The sequence below is a fragment of the Ailuropoda melanoleuca genome, chromosome 15, assembly GCF_002007445.2.
Source record: "Ailuropoda melanoleuca isolate Jingjing chromosome 15, ASM200744v2, whole genome shotgun sequence".
Taxonomy (NCBI): domain Eukaryota; kingdom Metazoa; phylum Chordata; class Mammalia; order Carnivora; family Ursidae; genus Ailuropoda; species Ailuropoda melanoleuca.
This window is the reverse complement of record NC_048232.1, coordinates 82,318,537-82,334,872: the sequence shown is the minus strand read 5'-3', so window position 1 is coordinate 82,334,872 and position 16,336 is coordinate 82,318,537.

Here is a 16,336-nt window from a genome sequence, read left to right as displayed (position 1 = left end):
TGCGGCGGCGGCGAGACCGAGCCGCGCCGCGTGCGAGGCAAAGCCGTCCTTATACTGACACCAAATGTCTTCGGGGAAAGCTGCAGGCGCGGGACGCTGGAGGGGGGAGGCGTGGAGGCGACAGACGGACTCACGGCGGCGGCTGGTGAGCCCCCACTCCTCCCCAGAGGGCAGGAAGCCCCAAGCCTTGCGGCCACCTCCTTAAAATTCAGGGTCGTGCCTGGGGGAGGGTCCTATCGAGGGGGCTGCGTCATGCGTAAAAAGGGAGGGACCCCCATTACTGACCACCCTCGTGTCCCAGGTCCCTGCTTGTCCATGTAACACTTTGGATTCTCGCTGAGGTACTGTGAGATTGGGGGAGGGGGGCTCCCCCACTTCCCGACAGAGGCGCTGCCCAGCTGAGGCCACAGCTCTTAAATGGTGGAGCAGGCTACGACGGGACTCCAGAGGTGGCTCCTCGGCCCAGGCAGCTTCCCGCTAATCTGCATCGGTGCTTCTTCCCAACCTTCAGGGCTTGGCTGAAAGGTCACCTCCTCCAGGAAGGCTTCCAAGAGGGCTCCCAAGTAGAACAGAGGCTCCTTTCTCCAGCTTCAAATGCCCCTAGCCTCTCCACTTCCCCTGGGGAGCCTGGGTCACAAGAGCCTGAAGCATATAAGAGGCACTCAGCTCAGCCCTCTCCATCCCCACCTCACCTCCTTGGAAAATTTGGGGGGGGGAGGGGGTCCTGCAGTAGGCTGGGGCTGGTGGGGGGTGTGTGTGTGTGCTGATACTGACGTTACTGAGGCCTGCCCTGGGGCCACTTGGCCTGGGAGATGGGCAGACCCGTGGAGGAAGGGGCACTCAGATTTGATCCCAGCTCTGTGGCTTTCTCACTGAGGAAGCCCTTTCAAGGCTCTGCGCCTCAGGTTCCTCATCTGCGAAATGGAGATAAAAGTTCACACTTTGCAGAATAAGAACAGTCTGTAAAGGGCTTAGCACCATCCCTGGCACCTAGTAGGTGCTCAACGAATAGTCATCTCTTCCTATCCTTTAATCCGTCTGGGGAGACAGGACAAACCTCTGTCACCAGAGCACCGTGAAAGGTGTCGTAGGCACGTCTACGCTAGGAGGCGTCTCATCATATGGAGAAAGCAGGCCAGAAGGAGTCCATTTGCCAGGCGGATTTATTTCTGAACGGAGTGGGCATCAGATCAGGAGTCTTCGAGGGACAACCTCACCAAAGGCAAGAGGCTCACGCTGTGCCTGGAATGCTCGTATGGCACTGAGATAAGAGGATAGGTGATGGGTGGAGAAGTGGCTTCCAGGAGGAAGTAAGGACACAAGCAAAGGCATGGGGGTAAGAAACAAGGTGGCGGCGGGGGCAGGCACTCCAGGCCTAACCCACTGAGTGCCCAGCAGAAAGCCCCAGACCCAGGAGAGTGACAGCAGACAGGAATCGGACAGCAAGTCAGGGAGAAGCTACCAAACATTGCTCACTTTCTCTCCATTGTCCTCCGGCAACATTTTCATAAAGTTCAAAAGACTGGACAGGACCTTGAGAAGCCGCCAGGTTGTGAATTCTCAGCTCCGGCCTCCCAAAGCGGCCGTCCAGCCCCTGCCTGCATACCCGGGGTGACACTGAGCTCCCCACTTCCCCGGACAGCCGCTTTGCTCCCTGAGCACCTCCGGATCGTTCAAAGTCCTCTTTCATATTTAAGGAGAAATTTGCTTCCCTCCATGATTCTAGTGCGTTCCCCAGTCCTCACAGGACTACCACCCCTCCCCAGCCACCCTCAAGCAGCCACACTAGCAGAAAGTTCTGCTCTATGTCCACCCGAAATACTTGACGCCTTCATTGTCCATTCCTCCATTCTTCTGGCCTCAGCAGAGGTGGGCTCTGTGCACAGGGAGGCTGCGGACAGACTAAAGGTCATAGAAGAAGTGGGGATGCAGGGCGACCCTCAAACCTGCTGGCGGACGGGATTGCAACTCCAGGTCTCGGCCAGAGGCGAGGCTGCAGCAGTCCCTCCCGGAGGCCCTCGCTGGCGGCAGGAGCTTCATTTATTCATTATTGCTATTTATATTGTGTGTGGTATTTGCAGAAGTCTGCAGCAGCCGCACACACTCATTAGGCCCTGCCGTGCCCTGGGAGCAAGGGGCCTGCAGGACAGCCGGGTGGACCCCAGCCTGGAGTCCCTTCGTGCACCCACCTGAGCTGACAGCTGGGCCAGGCTCCCCATCCCCCCCTTCCCCGCCCCTGGGACCAAAGGCCAACCAGGGCCTCCCACCCTACTCCGGGAGCAGCCCGGGCTCACTTCCATCCCCAGGAGAACTTTCCAGCAATGGAAGTGGCTAGAAGGGTCGGGAGAATCTATTAAGGAGGGTAAGCAAGCTGGGGCGAAAGAAAACTGGGGCAGAATTCCTGCTCCAGGACACGAGATGAGGTCCCTTCCAGGAGCAAAGACCCTAAGCACACAGAGACAAAGATGCCGATGGCCTCCAAATCCACACTGATCTGTTTCTCAAACACAAAGCCTGTGTCTGTGCCAGGCCCTGGTTTAAACCCTCGACAAATATTAACGCATTTAATTCTTTCCACAATCGTGTAAATTGTCACTCCTGTTTCAGAGATGAGGGGCCACTAGCACAGAGAAGTCAGGTAACTTGCTCAAGATCACACAGCCGGTAAACGGCAGAGCTGTTGTTTGAATTCAGGGCATCCGGCTCCAGAGTCTGTGCTCCTAACTTTGGTTCTGAATTCTAAGATTCAAAAATTCTGAGAGTTAAAGTGTCCAGGATTCCAAACTGGCAGAGTGGCCCCACCATTCAGAGTCGAAAGGGACCTGGCCAGGGATACCCTCATGTAGGCCCCCCTGTACCCCTTCAGAACACATTCCCCCACAGGGGAAGGGACTGCTCTCTGCGCCCAGCAGCAACTGAACACCTACAAGAGGACCAGGCCCTGGGAGCAGCCCACTGTGAGGAGAAAACCAATGGCAGAAAATGCACTTCAATGTTCTGAAAGCCTTTATTAAGCGTGTACTGGGTACCAGGCCTGTGCCAGGGCCAGAGGATGTTTGAGATGAAAGGTCCGGAAACGCTGTAGCTAAAACAGGGAGGGGATTTGGATGCAGAGGGATGGGTTCCAAGAGCCCAGTCTAGGAGTAGTGGCTGAATTGGCAGAGGGAGAAGAAAGGAAGTTTCAGAGGGAAAGTGTGGAGAGTGAAGGGAGAGGGGAGGAGAGCCTGCAAAATGGAGGAGGCAGGGGTCACACAGAAGGGGGCCCCCCAGAAAGGGATGGAGGACTCCGACGTGAGCAGCTTGCATGGCTGGACAGCTGGTTCCCCTCCCCCTGCGAGCCCCCTGGAAAGTCAGCAAGACACACACACACACACACACACACCTAGTGCAAGTGGGTGTCCAGTTTGTGGATGTCAAGATCGGAGCCGATGTGGACAACCAGCCCTGGGACCAGCCAGTCCATCCCCCAACTGGACTAGGCTGGCAGGAGCAAAGTCAAAATCAGAGAAGCCCAGGAGGACATTAGCCTCCCCGCAGGGCAGGGTCGCTGTGGCCGCGGGAATCCTGCCTAGGCAGGAAGGGTGAGGTTGAGGCCTCTTACCCAAATAAGGAGCTGGGGGAGCCTCCCTTCCCACTGACCGGTGCCTATTTACTCCATTAGCCCACTTAATCCTGGCAACAGTTCTGGGTGAGAGGTTGCGTGAAGCTTGTTTTATAGATGGGAGAACCAGTATCTAGAGAAATTAAATAAATTATCCAGGGTCACTCAACTAATGAGCGACAGATGCAGGATTCCATGCCAGAGTGAGTGTGTGTGTGTGTGTGTGTGTGTGTGTGTGTGTGAGACAGAGAGACAGAGACAGAGATCCTTCTCGCACCTGCTCAGGAAGGAGGCTGGAGGCAAACAAGGAAAGGGATAGATCACAGGATCCTCAGGCTCTTGCCACATGCGAGGTCCCTGACTCTCAGCCAAAGAAGGCCACTGATGCCCTAGAAGTTTCTGGATGGGGCTTGAAGCATCCAGTCTGGGCACATTTGGAAAGGGCTGCTGATACCCCAGCAGCCTACACCCAGCAAGGGCGGGGATGGAGCAGCAGTGGGTTTACTCCAGCATGAATGTCAGATGAAGACCTGCCACGGGGAACTGCCCAAACCCCCACCACAGACAGAGACACCAGAAGCCCCCATCACATTTGACTGGTGTTTGACCAGTGGCACATCATCCCCTTGGTGCCTCCCAGCATCTGGCCTACAGATGGACCTGCATCTAGTAGGTGCTCAATATTTGCTGAGTGCATTTCTTGAATGCCAGGGCTCTGAGCAGTCATTTTCAGGTCCATTTTACTGACTTGAGGAGCTTGAGGTCATGAGAGGTGATGCAGCATGCCATCAGTCACCCCGGATGATTGCTCAGTGACATTTATTGAGCACCTACTATGTGCCAGGTGTTGGTTATACAGCAATGACAAAACCCAATCCAGCGGGGAACAGCCATGTTTAGACAGCCCAGGTTAAGTGGAGTATTAGAGGAAACCATCATTCCTGGCGTGGGAGAGTCGTAGACGTCACACAGTAACGTGACTGCTGCGTGGTGAAGGCTTGGAGGGAGGGTGGGGCATGCGCAGGTAAGAGCATCAGAGGACTTCCAGGCAGGGGGAACAGCAGGAGAAAAGGCCTGGGGCCATGAAGGAGCAAGGCTTATTGTGGGGACAGGAGGAAGTCCCTCCAGGCCAGGCCAAGTCTCTGACTGCCAGGCTGAGGCAAGTGCGGGTGGGGCGTGGCGAGGCCAGGCTTGTTGAGGAGGCCCTGCCTGGGTGCTGTGTGAGCTGACTGCAGAGGGCAAGATGGGGGTCTGCATTAACCTGGCTGTATTGCTGACGGGAGAGATAAGACAGATTTGAGGGATGTTTCAGAGGGCAGAAGAACAGGACTTGGAAACTTAAGGAAGGAGGGAGGGCCCTGGTTTCTGGTCCTTCCCTGGGTGGATGGTGGTGTCTGATGTTTCCCAGAGCCTGGCTCCCAGAAACTCCCCAGCCTGGGAAGGCAGACGCTATGGCGGGGGTGAACGAGGCATAGAGAGGGAGAGAAGACAAATCAGGGAGGCATGGAAGCATGAGACAGGACAGGGCGGGACAGGAGAGGCGAAGGGTGCTGAGCTCAGGCGGGGTAGAGCGGTGATACCCCGAGGAGCAAGAGAAGGGAGGCACGGAGAGCAATCAGCTCAGCTCCGGGCATCCCTACCCGCTACTTTCTTCCCTCTGCCTCTGTGGGTGTCTTTCTCCTTCTTCTGTTCCTCCTGGCTGCTCCCTTCCTCCCGGGCTGTTTATCTCTCTTCTCCTTTCTCTGACTCTCTCCATCTTTCTTCCTCCATTCCCCTCCTCTCTCTCACTCCTCCCTGTGACTCCCTGTCCCCCAGTGTGTCTGGCTCCCTGTCTGTCCCGCTCCCTGTCCTCATGTTCTGTGCCTGTGTGTCTCTCGCACACGTGTGCGTGCTCTCACGCCCTCTCTCTCTGCTGCTCCCGCTGCTTGGAGAAAGAATAATAGAGCAGGCAACTCTTCCTTTTCTCTTCAGCTGGACAAAGGCTGGCACCCCAGCAGTCCAGCCTCAGGAAGCCACCTTCAATGTCACCATCAAGGAGAGAAGAGTGTGGGTTTGTGCGGGTGCGAGCTGGCTCAGGGCTGGAGAGGCTGGCCCAGGTTGGCCTTGGCCCCTGCAATCTTCTGACCCCTGGTGCTCAAGATGGGCATTTTGGGGAGCAGGCTGGCTTTGCCCAGAGGCAGGGTAGGCAGCCCCTCAGCCTCTCAGAGTGCCAGAAATTCCACCATCAGGGCTGTTCGGATTTTGATCTTTGTTAAAATTGGAATCCCCCCCTCCAACCCCATACCCCCAGGAAGGATCACAGAGCTAAGGATCACGGAACTAGTTCCCCAGCGTGAGGCCTGCTCTGTGCTGATGCCAACTCTGAGTTTTAAAGAATAATCCCCAGCTGCCCTCTGTTTGGCAGTGGTCCGGGGGTGGGGGTTGGATAGAAAGAGCCGTAATCAAATGTCTCCACCTAGAGAGTGCCTTCGAATCCTCAAGCCCAGCTGAGACATTGCCTCCTCTTCCTCTGGGGTCACACCAGGTCAAGTCAGGGGTCCCGTACTCCACTGCCCCCCTTTGTCCCGCCCAGTCTTGATTGCCCTCCTCTCTGCTCTGCCTTGGCAGGCTGGGAGCCCTGAAAAGAGTGGGGCACAGTGTAGGTACCAGAGGTCTGCTGAACGAATGAATGAATGAATGAATGAATGAGTGAATGATTATCACACAGGAAGCTATGGCAGGCATCTTTGTCTCTTCAGTAGCTCCATTTTTTTTTTAAGGTTTTACTTATTTAGGGGCGCCTGGGTGGCACAGCGGTTAAGCGTCTGCCTTCAGCTCAGGGCGTGATCCCGGCGTTGTGGGATCGAGCCCCACGTCAGGCTCTTCCGCTATGAGCCTGCTTCTTCCTCTCCCACTCCCCCTGCTTGTGTTCCCTCTCTCGCTGGCTGTCTCTATCTCTATCAAATAAATAAATAAAATCTTTAAAAAAAAAGATTTTACTTATTTATTTATTGAGAGAGACGGCATGTGTGTGGGAGCTGGGGGAGGAGCAGAGGGAGAGAGAATCTCAAGCAGACTCTTCTCTATGTGCAGGGAGCCAGACACGGGGCTCCATCTCACAGCCCTGAGATCATGACCTGAGCCAAAATCAAGAGTCAGATGCTTAACCGACTGCGCCACCCAGGCATCCCTTCAGCAGCTCCTTCTGAGCCCCAACTGTGTGTCAGGCACAGTTCTAGGCCCTGGGAGGCATAGCAGTGAATAAGATGAAGTCCTTGTCCACATGGAGCTTATATTGGAATTAGGTGAGTCAGAAAAAACATAAGATAAATACATGAAATATATAGGACATCAGTTGATGATCAACCTATACAGACAAACAAAGCACTGGAGACCTCACTCCCTACCAAGGGAGTGAGGATGATGGAGTCCTTTGCAGTGGTGACAGATCAGCCTGGCTGCCTGGGAGAGAATGCACCTGGAGGGGCGCTGTTCATCAGTCCCCACCCTAGCTGTTGGCTTTCTCAACCGACTCCTTATTCCCGATCCAAAGTCTGAGCGAATTGACCCAGCTGAAGGCCCAGACACTTCTCCATTCTGGGTGAGCAGAGCCGGGGCTAAAACAGTCCAACCAACCACTCGGCCCCTACTCACCCCTGCTGTCTGTCTCTCATCCTTCCTCTCCTACACCACCCCCAGAGCACACACACTGACACGTACATGCCTGTTCCCTTTTGTAAATCCTTTCCAGGCATCCCCATGTTGCAGGCAGAGACACGGACAATGGTGAGGGTATTAGAGGGGCCCACGGAGCAATGGAGGAGGCAGATGTCCACCTCAACAGATATCTGGGGAGGTTCCCTGCAGAGAGCATCTTTCAAGATGTGTCCGGAAGGTGGGAGTGGACATCCACTGATTAAGATGGGGGAACGCTTCCGGGGGGGCATCCGGCCTCCAGTTCTGTCTGAAAGTCTGGGGAGGCAGCATGAGCCCCACTAAGGCAGAAGAGCATGCACCTACCACAGAGGCCTTGGGGTTCCCAGGGACCGGCCTGTCCTCACCACCATCCTCCTGCCCTCTGCACCCAGCCTGGCGAGGTGAGCAGGGTCATCACGTTCCTCTGGCAGATGCAGAAGCAAGACCCACAGAGGCCAAGAGACTGGCCCAAGGTCACACAGCAGAAAGTGGCAGGGCCCAAAAGCCAAGCCTGGGTCATTCTCTAGAACACCTAGAGCCGGCAGCCACCTTGCCTGCCGTCTATAAGGGCCAGAGATCCTCCTGCACCACAGACCCCGGCGGAAACTGGGGAGGGGGTTCTCCACTCCACCCTGCGCACTTATCTCTGGGGCACAGAGCTGCCCTTCCCCCCAAAAGGGAAGAAACACAGAGATGCTGACACACAATCGTCACAGTCCCATGTGTGCACTCACACAGACACACAAACTGACACATTCACACAGACTCACAAACACCGCAGACATCCTCACACGTACACCCAAACAGATACCATTTTTGTTAAATACACCCTCTCGCCAAGGCACAAATTCACACAGACACATGCACACCCCCTCTCAAGTACACATAGACACATGCATGTTATTATTACTAAGTTCAAACAAACACAAATGCAAGAGTAAAAATACCCTTTCCCAAATGCACTCAGGAAGAGGGAAAGACATATTGAAGTGTCAGAGAGACAGAGGAAAAAGAAAAAGAAAAGAATGAAAATGGGGGGAAAATCAAGGAAAAGAGAGAGCGCATGCAAGGGGAAGGGCAGATCAGGGAGGGATGGAGTTTAAAGCATCCAGGAGAGATTTAGGGAGAAAGGCGGGAGGGGAGAGATAGGGAAAAGAGATAAGGAGATAAGAAGGCAGTAAGGGGATGGTGTGAGGAAGGGGAGGGAGAGGGGAGGGGGGAGAGGAGAGGGGAAGGGGGAGAGGGGGAGAGGGGAGGGAGCCTGTGATTGGAGCCTAACTTTAGCTGAAGCAGCACTGATGACTCACGCTTGGGGGGGAGCATTGAGTCCGCTCCAGGTTTCTGTTTATATACCTCGATGAGCTAAATATACAGGCTAAGGGGTTCTTCTGTTCTAGTCCAGCAGCTCCTCTGCGTTCTCCCTCCGCCCTCGCCTCCCCTCCCCAGCACACACACAAACACCCTTGGAGCCCCTGCCTCTCCCTCTCCCCAGCCCTCTGGGCTCTGTCTGTGTCCTCCTGCAGCAGCCAGCACACATCCTGCCCTTGCCTACAGCTCTCCCCACCAGGGTAGTAGCTGCCAAGAGCTGACCATGGGGTTTGGCTCCAAGCTCAGAAACGGCATGGTCTAAACCGCCCCTTTCTGAAGCCAGGAGGTCAGGTTGGGGGGCGGGGGCAGAACGCTTGCCCAAGGTCACACAGCATGCAAGCAGATGAGCCACACCAGATCCTCCTCTGACTGCCGGGCCAGAAACTCCCCCAGGAGCCAGGCGTGGGGGCCTGGGATGGTGGGGCTGAGTGCCCAGGGGAAGGCAGGCTGGGGGCTGGAGAAGGGAGAATGGGGCTGGGAGGGAGAGAGAGCACAGCAGAGGCCTGCAGAGCAAGGAAGAAACGGAACTGGGTGTGTGCTGCGGGAGGATGGGGAATGGGATAGTCAAGAGTCTGGGAAACAAAGGAGAGAGTTCCATCGGAAAAATAATCTCTGGGCCTGGGGACAGCTACTCTGACAACATCAGCCCCCCAGCCAAGCTCCCTGCGCCCGACCTCCTGAGTCAGCATTCAAGGCCACCCACCCAGCCCAGTCATAAGCCGGGAAGTGTCACCTCCTGCTGAGCGCGTCTATGTCGCTGTCCGTGGTGCTGAACCTCCCGCCGCCTCTCCCCAGCCTGGATAGTGTGGGCTCCCACCCAGACCTCTCCCAGCAGTCCAGTAGGGTCGGAGGGGGAAGTGGTGTTGGATAGGAGGGGGCAGAAGGAGACAAAGGAGAGGGACTGTGACGGAAGTGGCCCCAGCCAGAGGTTTTCAGGGAGAGAGAGCAATTTCTTCTTTGACATCATTCCCAAATAACCACAGTGACCAAGAAGAACACCGGAAGTGAAGATGGCTGACAAATGGAGGAACCAAGGCAGAGTGAGATGTCTGCAAAGCTGGGCAAGTGTTGACACGCACAAACGAATCCAGGCCAGAGGGCGGAAACTGGGCAGGCTAGGAGTAACATCCTCACAGAGTTGAACCAAAGCACTTCTAGTTTTCCTGTGTTTTTATGACCCATCTTGGTGAAAAGGCTGTGAGTTTTCACACTGTCAGAACAAACAGCCGTGACTTGTTTCCCAGGGTGCTTAGCTGTTTCATGGACTCCTCACAGCTACATCACATTTCTGACAATTTCAAAATCTTTGATTTCCTCTGGGAATGTGGAAAAGCTCTAACCCTCTCTTTCCCCATCACATGCCAGGCTCAGGAGCCTTGTTCCCTGGCACACGCCTGCCCCCCAATGCTCCAGTTACACTTGTCTCATCCCTGCACACTTACTCCCTGAGCAAGGAGTGTATCACAGGTGTTCAAAGGGAGAAGTCTCCAATTTCTTAGATAGAAACTTAGTACCTAAGACAACCTTAAAGACCATTTAATACCATCTTCCCTTCCTACTTTGCCTCATTTTGCAGATTAGAAAATTGAGGCTGCAAAATGAGACAACATGGGGAGGGATCTGTGCTAGGTTGTTCAAAGAGATCATGAGCTTCTTCTGAGTGGGAGCAAGTGGGGAAGATGCCAGCTCTCTCTCTCAGGACCCCAGGCCCCAGCTTGGCCACGCACGCCCCTCAGGAGAGACTCTCTGGCCCTGGCAGAAAGATGGCCCCACCTCCCCTTCTCCACCACTCTACTTGCCAGAGGCTCCCAGCCTTCAAATAATGAACGATTCCTAATTTAATTACATCTTTAATTCATTTGGGTCTCTGAGGAGATTTGAGCTGGAGTCTGAGGAAATGCTCAGTAGTTCCCAAGAGGGATAGAGGATTTCCTTTCCTGTTTCGGAGAAGGAAGGAGAAGCCAGGGTCCCATTTTCCTTTCGGAGTGTGTGTGCCTCCTACTTCCCCTGCAGGGAATCCCTCCATCAGACTTGGGCTTTGGGACAAGCAGGATGCTGGGCAGAGGCCAGGGAGGCAGCTGGGGGAGGAAGCAAGGGCCAAAGAGGAAAGTCCCCTCCTGGTATTTTAAAAGACAGTCCTCATCCACACAGCCAAGGAATTGGTTGTGGATTACCATGTACTGGAGCGTCGTAATTATAGTGATCACTTCTTGAAGGTCTTCTCTCCTCAGACACTTTATCTGACTTAACTTTAACCTCACAGTTTTACCCTCTGCTTTTTTGCAAAAGAGGAAATAAAGTCTCAAAGGAGAGGAAGTGACTTGCCCAAGGCCACAAGGTAGGTAAAAGGCATGACCAGGACTCAACAGTGCTCTTCCTGTCTTGAAGCCCCTGCCCACAAGCCCCACCACCACAGGGGTCTCTAACACACACACACACACACACACACACACACACACACACACACACACCTCTGACAAGGAATCCCAGGGGGTGTCTAATCCAAGATGCTGACACTCCAGGATGAACCTCCTGGAAATGTTCAGGAAATCTTGTGCTCATGTGCAAATTTCCTCAATGAGTAATAATCATAATAGTAATAGCAAACACAGAGTCTTTGTTATGTGCTAGGTGCCATTCTAAGCACTTCCACATATTAACTCATTTAACTTTCCCAACAGCTTTAGACCCATTTTCCAGATGGGGAGTCTAAAGCATTGAGAGGCAAATAACCTGGCTAAAGGTCATGCAGTGAGGAACTGGTGGGTTCTCAAAATCCTGCAAAGTAAGGCTTATAACCCTAATTCTAAAGATCAGGAAACAGAGTCAAAAAGGGGAGGCCCCCCCCAAGACACATAGGAAATGACAAGGCTTGAACTCACAGCCAGGTCTGACCCCCACTGCACTGAGTAGGTGGGGATCTCAATTTCCACATTTCTCAAATGGGTCTGACACCTGTGTCACAGATTAAATGTGAGGACCAGATGTTAACTGGAAAAGTGCTCTGTGAATGGATGGGCACCAAAACATGGTAGCTACGTTCATAAAGCACTTAGAATATGTTCATTTAACCCTCACAATAACTTACAGGGCTGGCATTATCATTAAGCACAATGCTATGATGAGGAAACTAAGGCACAAAGAATTTTAAGTAATTTGTCCAAGGTCACACAGCCCATAGATGGGGGAGCCAGGATTTGAACCCGGGCAGCTGGCTCCAGAGTCAGGCCCTTAACCACCATGTTCTGCTTCCTCCCTTGAGGAGTATCAGGGAAGAGGTGGGAGGCAATGGAACCACGCAGGCCTGGGAGGACGCAGGAGGAGGTCATCTGGCAAAGAATAAGGGAGGGCAGAGTCAGAAGAAGGACTGATCCTGGGACCAGACCTGGGTGGGGTCAAAGCCTAGCCTCCCACCCTCAGGACTGATGGGGTCCTTGAGCCTGTCTGTATGTGGGCCTCCAAGCACTATTGGTCTGTATGGGGAAGAAGGGGCGTTACCAACCCGAAGGCAGACAGATGAGGCAGCAGAGGCCCCAAAGGCCGCATGGACCACCACCTGGGCAGGAAAAGCTACCCCCCCCAAGTGCGCCTCCCAGCAACTCCTGCCCCGAGGAGATATCTCAAGGAGGCAAGCCTGATGGCAGAGGGGAGGCGGTGTTGGGAAGGGCTGGTAATCCGCGCTGTGACATAGTCCTGGGGTGAAGAGATGGGAGAGTCTGGAGGGTGATTTTTTTTTTTTAAGATTTTATTTATTTGACACAGAGCAAGTGAGAGAGAGAGAGTGCACAGGCAGGGGGGAGGGGTAGAGGGAGAAGCAGATTCTCCTGGCTAAGCAGGGAGACCGATGAGATGCAGGGCTCCATCCCAAGACCGTGGGATCGGGACCTGAGCCAAAGGCAGATGCTTAACTGACTGAGCCACCCAGGAGCCCCTAGAGGGTGATTTAGAAGTCTGAATCTACAGGACAGATGACACCTCATGTGGGGTGAAGAAAAAAGGGAGAATGGCACCCCTGTTTCTGGCTGGGGTGAGACAGAGGAAAGGAGAGAAGGAGCAGGTTTGGGGGAGGAGAGCGAGCTCCATCTGGGACAAGTTGAGGCTGAGAGGTCTGTGGGACACACAGGAACGGGAGGACATGCCCAGGAGGCCACGGAGAGCCTAGGGAGGTCTGAGCTCACAGGGAGGCTATGTAGCCTCGGATGTCTCAACCAACAGCCAGCGGATTCACCGGTCCTCCTTGTACCTGTTTCTCAGGAGAGGAGTTGAGTCCAGCTGCCAGGATCCTCTGGGACATCTTCTGCCAGTGTCCAGCATTCCAGGGCCCCAGCAAGGGGTGGCCGCTCTAGGACTCCCTCTTGGAGCAAGGCTGCCAATGTGCACTGTCCTCAGACTAGGTTGTGCCTCCCCTCTGGGCAATTCCAGGGACATGAACTTGACCACAAAAGCTGGTGGACACTATGGGCATTGAGGGCGGCCTGCACCCCAGCTTTGGGGAGAACTTCCCAAATCTACCAGGGAACAGGCTCCCCACTGAAGAGTGAGCTCCCTGTGACAGGTTACAGCCACATAACCAACCTCCTGACCAAGCCTTACTGCCCCTCTTCCCGTCCTGGAGTCTGTGGCCACCTTGCGTGTGCTTCCCGACATGCCCCTCCAGGCTTTACCACCTCTCATGCACACTTCACCCCTGCTCCCCTACTTTGTGTCTCGAACCTCGCTTAGGCTGAAATCCCTGAAGATCCTTGGCACTTTGTAGGGGCTCAATCATTATTTGCCTACACAAATGGCTTGACATTCATTCATTCACTCAACAAACATCTGTCTGCACCTACTATGTGCCAGAAAGCACTGGAGGCTCCGCAGCTACAGTGAGAACAAGATATATGGAAGCCCTGCGCTCCTTATATCGTGATTTAGAAGACAGACAACAAATAAGAATAAGAAGGAAGGGACGCCTGGGTGACTCAGGTCATGATCTCGGGGTCCTGGGATCAAGTCCCTAGTCAGGCTCCCTGCTCAGCGGGGAGTCTGCTTCTCTCTCTGCCCCCCCCCAAGCTTGTGCTCGCTCTCTCTAAGCTCTGTGGAGAAGCGGCATGGAGGGGTGGGGGGGACAATACTTTAAATAGCCCCCATCTGTACGGTGATTACTGCCCCAGGCCCAAGACGTAGGACCGAACAGGAGCATCGGCCCACAGAATCTTCACAACAACCATTGAAGGTGGGTGCTATTATCCTTTTCATTTTCCAAATGAGGAAGCTGAGGCACAGGCAGGGTAAGTCTCTGGCCCCTGGTCCCAGCTGGCTCTGAAGCAGACTGTGTGGCCCCACAGGCTGTGCTGGCAGCAGCATGTTAACTGGGGTGGGGTGGGGGATGTGCAGCCAAGCTGAAACCCCAAGGCTCCCCATGCCCCCGGGCAGGACAGCATCAGCGGGGTGTGACCGGTACAGTCACACAGGGTCCCCCCCCCCACCTACACACACCAAAAGGCCTCATGGTTGGTTTAATGCTCTGCTGTCACTGTCTTAGTAACTTCGGAACAAGGGGCCCCCCATTTTTATTTCACACTGGGCTCTACAAATATATAGCCAGTCTCGCCCTCAGAGAAATAAGGCCTCCAACAGATGGCCTCCTCCCTGCCCTCCTCTCCTTCCTGCCTGCCAGCCCTCATCACACCAACTCAAGGGGCACTGTTGGCCAATCTTCCCACCAGACTCCTTGACGGTAGGGACAGAACAATTCTTCTGTGTCTCTAAAGACCAGCACAGGGTGAGCACAGAGCAGAGACTCGGGGACTATTGGCTGGGTTGGACCGGGTGGGGTGGGATGGAAGGAGTTGGGCCCTCTTGAGTACAGTCTCTAACTCTGCTTCCTCCTCTGATACCCTGTGATTTCCCCCTGGCTGCCTCCTGACTCCTGGTCCAGGGCTCTTCACCTAGACGTGGCCTCTCAGGACACACCCAGTTAGGGGCCCTGAGGTCCAGAGAAGTCCCCACGACCTGCCCAGCCCCGTCCCCTGCACCCTCAACTCCACCAGTGTGGGGTGAACACATTCAGACCTTTCCATGCTTTCTCTGGGTTGACAAAGGAGGCCCAAAGGGGGCTGACTATTCTGGACATGCGGGACCGGGATGAAAGCCCCTGCCTCTAACCCTTGTTCCTCTCTATGCCCCCCAAGCCACCTTGGGACACTCAGGTTTCCTCGTCTGTGGTTGAGGAAAACCCGGCAGCCTGGCTGGAGGCCCAGGACACCCACAGGGCTCAAGCTCCTGGCCAGGGAAGCAGAGGGTCCAAGGCCGAGGCTCCATGGTCCTCTGCAATCTTTAAGCCTGAACCCTCAGGGGACTGGGGCGTTCACAGTGAGGTGGGAAATAAAGGCAAAAGAAAAATTAAATTTCCTTACTCCCTACAGCTCACTGACAAGTCCTTGAAACAGGGAGTGACCTTCATCTAGGAACTCAGTTGCCTCGATGTTAATACTTTGCGAAGGGCAAAAGGCAATCTTAGCCCGACCCCCAGGATCCTGTCAGTCTACTGTAACATAGAAAAATTCCTTTGGAAGCTTCCTTTATCTCTATCCCCCAAGATACATGTTGGCAATCATCCCCCAAACATAACACCCACTGATATACATCTGAAGGGTCTCATGACTAAGGTTTTATTAGACAGTAATAAATGACCTTTTCCTAAAAATAGCTAACTCCCTCAAGATCCTGGAAACCTTGTTTCCAAATTCCTTAAAGACTTATGCTCTCCTAAGCCCCTCCCAACTTGAAACTATATAATCAGCCACTCCTCACAACTGCGGGGCAGAGGGTCCTGTTCCCATGCTTTAGTAAAACCACCCTTTTACACCCAAGACGTCTCAAGAATTCTTTCTTGGCCATCGGCTCCAAACCCCGACACCTTTCCTACATCAACAAGGGATGACACAGATCATCCCAGGGCCCCAGCCCAACCTCCTGGGAGGTCCTGGGGGATTCTCAGGAGGGGAACTGGTAGGTGTTCTAGTCAGGATACCACAGACCATGCTGCCATAACAAATAGATCCCGAAATCTCAGAGCTTTGTCAGAACAATAGTTTACCGCTTATGTGTGCCATAGTCCCACTGGATGGTGGCCTGCCACCCACCGCACATTGTACCTGGGTCATGGTAGCAAGAAACATGAGCTGGAGATTTCAAGGGATGCTTTCAAGAGCCAAGCCAGGCCCAGAGTGGCGTCATCCCCTCCACCAACATTCCATCAGCCAGAGCTGGTTCTGGCCCTGCCTAATAGCAAAGGAAGCTGCGGCAGAGGGAGGGGAGACGGGGAAACACAGAGTACTACCTGTCTTGAGTGGTGAGAGAATTGATGCACATTCTCTGGCCGCATCTGGGAACTAAGCCCCCACCTTGTTCAATAACCCGCCCCTCCAAGACCATCTCCTTCACCCCACCCCTGCTCTTGCTGTGATGGATTATCCCCAGCCTCCTGTGAAGAACTCAAAATCAATCATCAGCCCCATTTCACAGCCACACCTGACCATCCCCACCCGTCCCCTCCTGGCACTTAGCACAAGGCCACAATCACCCAAAGGTTTAGAGACTGAAAGGTTTGCAAAGAACAACCCATGCTCATTCTTCCTGTCAACATTGTTAATTTATAATTTACATCCCCAGCTATTTCTAAAGAGGATTTCTTAAAAAGTAAAA